This window comes from Corvus cornix, chromosome Z (genome assembly GCF_000738735.6).
Source record: "Corvus cornix cornix isolate S_Up_H32 chromosome Z, ASM73873v5, whole genome shotgun sequence".
Taxonomy (NCBI): domain Eukaryota; kingdom Metazoa; phylum Chordata; class Aves; order Passeriformes; family Corvidae; genus Corvus; species Corvus cornix.
This window is the reverse complement of record NC_046357.1, coordinates 50292755-50302436: the sequence shown is the minus strand read 5'-3', so window position 1 is coordinate 50302436 and position 9682 is coordinate 50292755. Positions and strand designations below refer to the sequence as shown.

At 38.8% G+C, this 9682-nt stretch overlaps 1 long non-coding RNA gene across 1 annotated transcript; it reads left to right on the top strand.

Moving 5' to 3' along the window:
- Positions 1–407: 407 nt before the first annotated feature.
- Positions 408–9407, top strand: LOC120411472. Its single transcript, XR_005603785.1, has 2 exons — positions 408–586; positions 5580–9407. It is a non-coding gene; the product is annotated as an uncharacterized LOC120411472 (long non-coding RNA).
- The last annotated feature ends 275 nt before the right edge of the window (positions 9408–9682 follow it).

Below are 9682 nucleotides of genomic sequence, written 5' to 3'. Positions count from 1 at the left end.
AAACCACAGATTCATCCAGCACAGCTCTGCAGAATGTTATCCAAAGCCCTACAATTTAGGCTTGCCTTTGGATGCTAAATGTTTCTGTATGTATCTCTCCATCTATCTATAGGCATATATTCTCAATTCAGGCAGCATTTGGAAATTATTTCTACCTCAATGTTTACATCTGTCTCTTCCTGTTTAAGCAAACCTGCATTGATCTGCTTTAGATTAAGACCATGTGTTATACCTCGTAATATTAAGAAGGTTTACCCCAGCCTGTATTCTAGCTAGCAATATTCTCCTCAGCAGAAGCTGCAGGCTAATTCTCCACCTAAAGATTTGCAAGTGTGTTTTAGGTTTCTAGAAGACTCCTATGCTCTAAAAGAATCTACTTGGAAGAATCTGGGAGAATTTCTGCTGGGAAAAGAGATCGCTCCTTGGCACCGTCAGTTACTTAGATGCGTTCCCCATTCCCCATTTTTCAAAGACCCTAGAGTTCCTGTCCATCATTTCCAGTGCTGCTGGCTTTGCATGTCAGCGAATTTCTTTCTTTTTACAGTGATCAGAGAATTGAAGACCTTCCTACCATGTGCATCTAGAGGTAGGCAACTGGGCTGCTCTAGTATAAATTATGTTGAGTATACATAAACCGGAATTTTACCAGGACTAGTTAATTTAAAAATCTAAGTGGAAGGTTACAGTCAGCTGAACTGATCTTGGATGACCTACAGATAAAAGATGCAGGTTAATTCAGCTGTTAATCTGAGTAATGACTATCCAGAGGAAAGTATTGATCTAATTACAGGTAACTGCTGAAAACATAACAATTCTACAATAGACATGCCCTTCCAAAAGGTGTTAACTAGTATACAAAAGATGCCAGATGACTGAAAAAAACCAACTCCAAATTGTTGTATGTGAGCACGAAGCAGTTTATCCTGTAAAAAAAACCAAAACCGAAACACCTTTCCCACAAAGAACTAGAACACAAAGTCTTGGGCTTAATTTTGTAGAGAAAATTTGGACTCCCAGCCACTTCTGAGCAGACTGAGCAGTGGTGCTGCTTTTGAGTCTGCTAGATATTACATAGGTAGTAATAATTTTCCTGCCATCACTGGTGAAAGTTAAAATCCAAGACAACTGAGAATAAAAGCAGTAGATAAATTGGCAGCTTTGGCCTATGTGCCCTTTAATCTAAACAAGTCTGAATATTCAGTTTTGCAAGTGTGGTTGTGCAACTCAAGATAACTGCTCCACTTCTGTCCCAATGCTCTTTAGTTAGTCACTGCCTGCAATATTTTCTGCAATACCTGTCCTTGACACTATCCAATATAGATGATTATAAATTTATGTGTATGAAAAGTATATTCTTTGTGTGTGTGAAGCTCTTGTTTTCCTACTGCCTCTTATGAAAACTTCTTCTCTTTCTTTGCCTCCATCCCCGCTCTCTGCACTTCACACTCAGAAAGGCTTTGCTGACAGTGCAGCCACTCATGGAGAACAAGCAAAACATCTCAGAAGCTGGCCAGCATTTCACTTGAATAATTCAAATTATCCATGTATTTAAAGTCAGAAATATGCTTACATAACTTAATTGAATTAGGACGTTACACAAAAAAATACTTTATCTAAGTCTGGCTTACCTAATGCTTTCTGCTGGTGCTACCAAAGAGTCAGCCTGAGTCTGTGACACCAAGAACATTCAGAATTTTAAAAGGAAACAACACAAACTCAGATCTTTATTCTTCCAGGTAAGGAAATCACCCAGCTTGGGGACTTATTTGGCAGAACTTAGAATGTATCAAATCTGGCTGAAGATCTGGAAACTCAGTGTCTTGCTAATGCCTTTAAAAGGGAAACTCACTCAAGATGAATACAATGATGACTGCAAATGTTTTGTGACTGTGAATAAAAATGCAACCAACACAGTGACACATCTAAGAAATGCTTTTATAAGACACACAGCTGCACTGCTGAACTACTGATGGTCAAATCTCAGGACACAAGCTTTCCTCCACCTGACAAAGACCATTCAATTTTTAAGACTTTATATGGGCAGCTTTCTAGCTGCCAAAGGTTGTTGAAGCATTTCAGTTTTGTTTTTCGCACATTGTCAAAAGATTTTTTGTTTTGGGTTGTGAGCTTTCAAAGGCAGAACAGAAATATCGACAAAGGCACTATTCATGTCAGTATTTAACTGCTGATTGACAACTCTTTTTCTGCATGCTGGTGGAAGCTGCTGAATTATAGCTTTGGCTGGAAGGAGCTGACAGTGAAATTGAATACCTCTTCCTCAATCCCAAATAACTGCAAATCTAAAGAGTCTTTTGTTGAAAGATTACTGAGTTTCAGAAAGCCAGGCAAGAAAGAAAAAAAATTTTTTTCCCCAGTTCTTTCCTTGTGCTTATTGCTACAGTCCAACTCTGACCCCTGAACTCAGGGTAGATATTTCTGCCATCCTCATCAGCATGCCATCTAACAAAGAGGTTGTTAGTTTCTGTTAGGTGTTTTTTTTTTCCTCCCACATCATTTCAATGAAAGAAGAACAAAACTAAAATTGCTGGATGTTCCTATATTTAAAAATTCTACAGTAGAAAAAAAAAGAAAAGTTGAAGAGATGGATCTTGTTAAGTAATGAGCCCTTGTTTTCTATACAAGGAATAAAAACCAGAAAAAAACAAATAGGCAGGTATTTTAGGTTTTACATCTTCTGACAAAATGTTATTTCACATTTTTAAGCAGTATTTACACATAATTGTCTACTAAAAGAAATGGTGCAAAGTTTCCATGAGACAACTGCCACTTCTACTTTTTCTGATATTTTGAGCTTTCATTTTTGAATTTCTCCTTTTAAAAGAGGAGCCTTGAGAAGGCTCGGGGGGGGTCGTCTCATCACTGTCTGTAACTCCCTGAAAGGAGATTGTGGTGAGTAGGGGGCCAGTTTCTCCTACTGTGCCTGCAGTGAGAGAACAAGAGGGAATGGCCGTAAGCTGACACAGGGGAGATTCAGATTAGATACAAGAAAAGAATTGTCACTGTTAGGGTAGTCAGACACTGCAATAGGTTGCCCAGGAATGTGGTGGAGTCACCATCCCTGCAGGTGTTCAGAAAACATCTGGTTCTGGCACTGAGTGATGTGGTTTAATGGTTTAGGGCAGTGCTGGGTTGATGGTTGGACTTGATGACCTTAAAGGTCCCTCCCAATCTTGATTATTCTATGATTCTATGAAAACACTTACCTGAATATTGCAGGACAAACAGGCTGGACTTTGTCTTTCAAATACATGGAAACAGCTTGGCATTTACATGGGCCAAAATACTTGGAAGTGTTTCCATTTCAGAGGTGGACTTTTTGAATGGTCATATAGCAAGTGAGGCAGAGTCAGCCCTAATATTATATTCTACCATATAATAATATACCAGGAATAAAGGGCCTATGGCTACACTAGCATTTGAATTTTCTCTCTGGTATGAGACCATTTATCTAATTTAATGTTTCTGGATAATCTCACATGTCAAATAAATGTGAAATAATTGAATCGATAGAAATATCAAGATGATTGTTTTTCAAAAGAGAGAAAGACAGTGAAAAGATGAGGGAAGCAGCAAAAGGAGAATAGTAAGATACTCATAAATGTTCATGTCCAATGCAGCATTTTGACAAAAAGTTGTGTGAGATTTTGTTCTCTGGGAGGCCAGTACTTTTGCCACGCTCCTCACTGTGTAAATTCTGAAAGAGGCCCACCTTTTTATCAAAAATTTTCACCTGTTCAGGTGCTCCTCCATTACTTGACTCAGAACAGATCTTCTTGCACTTCATGTTCTTTTAGACTTTTAAACCATTGGAGAGAATATGACTCAGACAGTCTGGCATTCTGTTCCCAGAATCTGTCCTAGTTAGGGAGGTGTTTCCTCACATTTCTTAAGAAAGGTGCTGGTGTCATCAGCCTCTCAACAGAGATGCCAATGGATCTCTTCACAACCTAACTATCAAGCTTTCAGTAGTAACTGCTATTTTATAGTGTTCCACAGGCTTTTATCATGACCTTAAAGCCTACATTTCTCCGATTATTGTCTCAGTTCTTGCAAAAATAAATCAGTTGCCATTTTCAGACTTCATATGCACAAGATTTTGGGAGTAGTGCATGAAGAGGAGACCTTTGAGTAGAAGACTTCAGCAGCAGTTTTGTCTTTCACTTTTAAACTCTTTTTTACACAAACTTAAACCAACTAATCTTATAAAGGAGAACTGTTTTAAATGCCTTCAGAGGAACATCAGGGAAATGATCCTACCAAATGACAATGAGAACTTTGCCTGAAGGTATGCAGCCATCACTTTGGTAGGGCCCGCACAAGTAGTGTGCCAAGACCAAAAAAAGAGATCAACCCCACAAAACTTCTTAAGAATGCAGAAAGAAAATTTCCCCCATATATAGAAGGAAGCCTCTTTGAGCCCTAGCTCCTTAAATGATAATGCCTTACCATCCTTGCTTTCTACTTTATATGCACCTAAGTCTTGTACATACATATCTAAATACTTACATATAAGCATCCACATTATTTCAAATTCAATTTTCCCCATGGTTTTTTGGAATTCAGCTGATTCCAAAATTTGACTTCAAGGTTGCTACAGGAAAGGACTATTCTAACATCACAAGCAAACTGCTAAATTCAGTAAAAGAGCCTTAAAAATTCATAGTAAATAACACAAAATATCTCCAGAAATGCATACCTTTTATCAGTACAACATGGACTGTGTCACAAGCAGCAGAGTATTTTACATAGCCCTATTCTGTGGTGCTTTCAGCCCAGCAGTAACTGTGGTCAGATGAGTAAGGATGTCTCAGAACTTCATCCAAACCCTCATAGTCTCTTTTTGCCAGTAACTGTGATTCCTTTCTTCCTCATGTCTGTCCAATTCTGCTTCTAGAACTACTTAAAAAGTAGATTTAGGTTACTGTTCTGGACAGCTGTTTTCACCTGCATATGGGAGACATAGACACACAAAGAGTAGATATAAACCACAAGTTTATCTGAACTACTTTGGTTTGTTTTTGTGTGTATTTGTACTCTGCCATGCACACTCTTAAATGTTACTCCAAGGAGCAAAACTTGAGTAGAAAAATATTCTGGTGCTTCATCCAGAAGCAGTGAGTGAAGGTCCTCAGAACACCACAACCTCTGGTAACTTTGAACAAATCATTCTTTCTTTGCCTGAGGTTTTTAATCTCAACAACTGTGTAGTAGTTCTTCTTTTCCCCTACAACTTTTTCTGGTTTTATCTTCAGACAATATAAGCTCCCAGTACAGGAAATTCCTTGCTGTGCCTTTGACTGGAACCAGAACGAGAAAACTCTGTCTCACCTTCAACTTTCTGTGCACTCTGTGGGAATGACACTAAAATAAGTGCTAAAAAAATTTGGCCAGCTCTGTTGGGGCCATTCAAACTAACATTAGTTTTAGCTGTTTTCAGCTTTTTGGTTCCACTGTGCAAAGTGGTAGTTTTAAATATGTTATTGCTAAATTAGTTTAACAGTTCCTGTATAAACATAACTAAGTACCATCTAAACAACTAAACCACTGTTTTTCATTAGGTGCCTGACCAGGGGGAATTTCCAACAAGAACTGACGTTATACTTCTGTTTGTGAAACAGACAGACAGTGTCACCTGTGTCATCCCTGGGCTGCATTGCAAAGGCTTATCTTTGTGTCAACAAGATGATGTGACCTGTCCTCATCATTGATGCAAAAGTACTGGCAATCTGGGAGAACTACAGCTGGCAAAGTTAGAAGTCAGCTCTGTGACTTTCATGTGGGGTCAGATGATGGGAACAGACAACTCATTTTAGACAAGCAAAAGTAAACAAGTTTCAAATAGGCGATGTTTTTGACATAACCTCTATTTCTAGAGAAAAGCAAAACCTAATACACATTCTGACCAAAGGCCAAATGCTGAGCCTTGGCTGCATATGCCTAATTTTTATTGTAATCAGCAGGAACTCTGTGTGAGTATGTCGAAGGTCAAAACTGAACCCCAACTTCAGCTCAAATCAATATAACCATGTGATTTTGCCAGCTCCACCTAAGTGTAATAAAGTAGAACTCAACCTATCATAACACTGATTAATACATTTCATGTTTAAGCAAAGATACAGAACTTTAAATTAATGGCAGTCCAAGAAAATGAAAGTCAGTGTAAACCAAATAAATACCTTGAGGTACAAAATTTAAGCCCCAGACATTTACCAAGGCATAGCTTAAATGCTCTGTGCACAAGAGAGTACATCTGAAGGAGTAAGAGATGTGCTAAGAAACCAGACATTAGACCTGCAGAAGGAGAAGAAACTCATGGATGGACTTAAGTCAAACCTGTCACCTCAGTGACAGTGACAGTGTCAGTTTAAAGAACAGCAAGCAATCTGATGAGTGCCACTGAGAACTGGACACTTGCAGCTGAATCCAAGAAAAAAGTACAAAAACAGTTCTCCAGCTCTTTTTCCACTGAAGGAAGGAGTATTTTCCCTTTTGAGGTGCCTACTGCCTTGAATTAGCTTTACACCCTCTACTTCCTCTGGGCCCACCACAATATGAGACTACAATGAGCCTTCTTCCAGAACATCACAGGTTTCATTCCATGCTCTGTCTTGGCTGTCCCTTAGGAATATGACTGTATGAGGTGCAGAGTCTGACATACAACATGAGTTAAATCCTCAGGCACTCTGCTCTTAGCAATGCAGGTTATGAAGTCCAGGGCACTTCTAACTGTGTTCTGGCAGAAGCGACACAGGACACCTGCTCAAGCTCTGGTCACAGTTGTATGCATTCTTTGAAGCCAGACGGGCATTAATTGTTATTACATTTAGTTTTTTAATAAGTAATTCCCATCTCACACATACAATCTGTACACACAGATTCAGATACAGTTCTTGGGAGTTGGTTGGTTTATATAGACATCGATACAGTTGGTTGCATATAACCACCTGTCCTTAACTGGCACATCTCTCACTGTAATTATTTTTATGGTAAAAAAAACGTCTTTCGCCAAAGAAATATTGATCCATTTGGGGTGCACTACATGATTTATATTCTTAGAACGTGAAAACATACCCCTCAGAACCCTCCCAATTTGTTTTTCTGTATATATTCCATTTAGCTGAGTTTATATATTTAGAAAGTAAATCATAAATATTTAGAGAGTAGAAAATTAGAGCCAAGGAAAATGTTAAATAAATCTGAAGTGTGTGCATGTTATGACACAGTTTTTAAATTTCTGCCTTCCCAAGTGGAAGTGGAGATCACATATTATAGGGTGACTATATATATATTCTCTATTTTAAACCGTATTATGATTTAAAATATTTTACTACTAAGTAGAAAAGCACACATCTTAAACAAACCTGTCTTAGAGTAGGAGCCAACTGTAATTGTAATGTAATGTCTTCCAGCTGCTACTGTGCAATATTCCAGCAGAACTTTTCCTGTTGGCTGCTAGGATTTATGTTACACTTAACCTTGAGCTGTTCTGGCAATGCAGGGCCTGGTTCCACTTCTCTACTCCATCATGCTCACAATAGTGTGATGACACATCATCAACATGGCACAGCATGTCTATCAGGGCTCCCTCAGAAGGTGCTGAACATTTTGTTTGCTCAGACAGCACATCTGGCTCTTGAATTCCTTCTTCTTGCTTCCCTTAGCAATGTAAGACCTTTGAGATTTTAGTCTTAGGAATTAAAAGGACTGCCAGGAAAAGGTATTGCATATTGTGGTGACTTTTCACTCTGAAACAACAATTTCTTTGTTACCTCAATATCCTCCTCCTTCAGTGCCCTAACTGTAACCTCAACAGCCTATCTATTTGACTTAAAGGAAGGAATTTGACTTAATGCTAGCAAGAACGAGGTCTCTGAGAAAACAGAATCCTCTATTGTGCCTCCATGTTAGCCTTGGTATAAGCACCACTGACTAGGAGAGAGAGGCGAGACAGAGAATCCTGTCAGCTTGATACCTTTATTTGGCAGGTTTAAGCCCTGTAAAAAGATGTAATTTGAAGATGTTTGGAAACAGTATGGTAGAACAGTGGATGAAAAACCTCAATGTCTTCCATACTGAATGTGCTGCTTTGCCAATCAATTTAAACATCCCACTCTTGCTTTGTTAGAACTTCACCACAAAATCAAATTCCCTCTCCTGGCTGCAGCCCATGATGCTTACAAAATATCGTTAAGGCAGGAAAGGGTGGAAGGTGAGAGGGGAAGAAAAATAGCGTAGAAAGTCAGGAAGAAAAAAGAGTAAAAATAAGATGGAAAGGGGAGGAGCAGGGAAAGAAGGAAATAAAACTAGATTTTGAGCTGACAGCACGTTCCCACAGACCAAGACAGTGAAAAATAACTTACAAACCACATCAAGAGTGCACTTCAAAATGCCTGGCTTATTTTCCCTGCTTTTACTCCAGTGAGTTATTACTGGTCAGCATCCAGCAAAGAAGACGTCCTCTTAACTGGAGAAGACCTTCAACCATAATAAAAAATACAGCTGCAGGCCAACTGGTGTTCTTCAGTGAGAAGTAATGCTCTTATGGGAGTAATGCAAAAAGTGGAAAAAATAGTATCTAATCAGAACTGCAGGTGGAAAAATGTGTCTATGTGGAAAAAGGTAATTTCCAAGTTGAAAACTAACCAGGAAACAGGCTTGAAATAGTGGAAAACAGTAAACAAATTCCTATGAGATGAACTAACATTGTGCCCTGCAATGAAAAGTAATTGGAAAGTAAAGAAAACAAGTGGTTTGGAGCCAGAACATAACAAAACTGTCACGAAGTCTCAGATCCCAGATAGACCACACCCTTCTGGTGCTAGGCATCTCTCGGAAGAACAGTCTGTCTCCTGTCTCTTCTGAATCAGAAGAGTTCACAGGAATTTTTAAATCACCGCTGTCTCTGCTGAAGGGGATCTAAGAGATATAAAGAACATTGCTGAATTGGTGCTGCCCTTTCCAAATGCACAACCTCAAAAACTTGTCATTACATCACTAGGATAGAGACAGATCACCACCATTGCATCCAGTTCTACTTCTGTGGAAATCAATAGAAAAACTCAAAGTTTATTATAAAAGCACTTGTATGAAAAGCTATTCTGAACTTTGGCATTGCATTACTTTGCAAATTTCCTGTCAATCCCATTTTATTTTTTTTCCTTCAGGGTGATATTGCCTTTCTTTAAAAGAATCCCACCTCTATCAAGAAATTTTCTGTAAACCAGTGGGTTGCCATCTTAGCCATAAATTTTTTCTGAGATTTAATCCTATGTGTTCATTATCTCCAAGCAGGAAGAGGTTGTATCTGCCTGAAACTTGTCCATCTTTTGTAATTGTGCTAGCTGGTGTAATGACTCTTGTGGTACAAATTAATGTTTTCTTTTGTATGGGTCTCTGGAACATTATTCTCATTAATTTATGAATTATAAAAATGAGTTACAAGATGTATCACAAAGATACCACCCCCCCATCATGATTGTCTGTAAGTCAGTTCCCTTCCTTGTGCCTCATCTGGGAATGTAATGCCAGAGGATGAATCCATGGAAACTACTGACATATCTGGAAGAGCCAGTGGTAACACGAGAAACTGAGAATTCAGTTGGCTTGTGAGATCCTGTGCCAACACACAGGTAGCTAGTACAGACTCTGTTCTCTAGCAGAA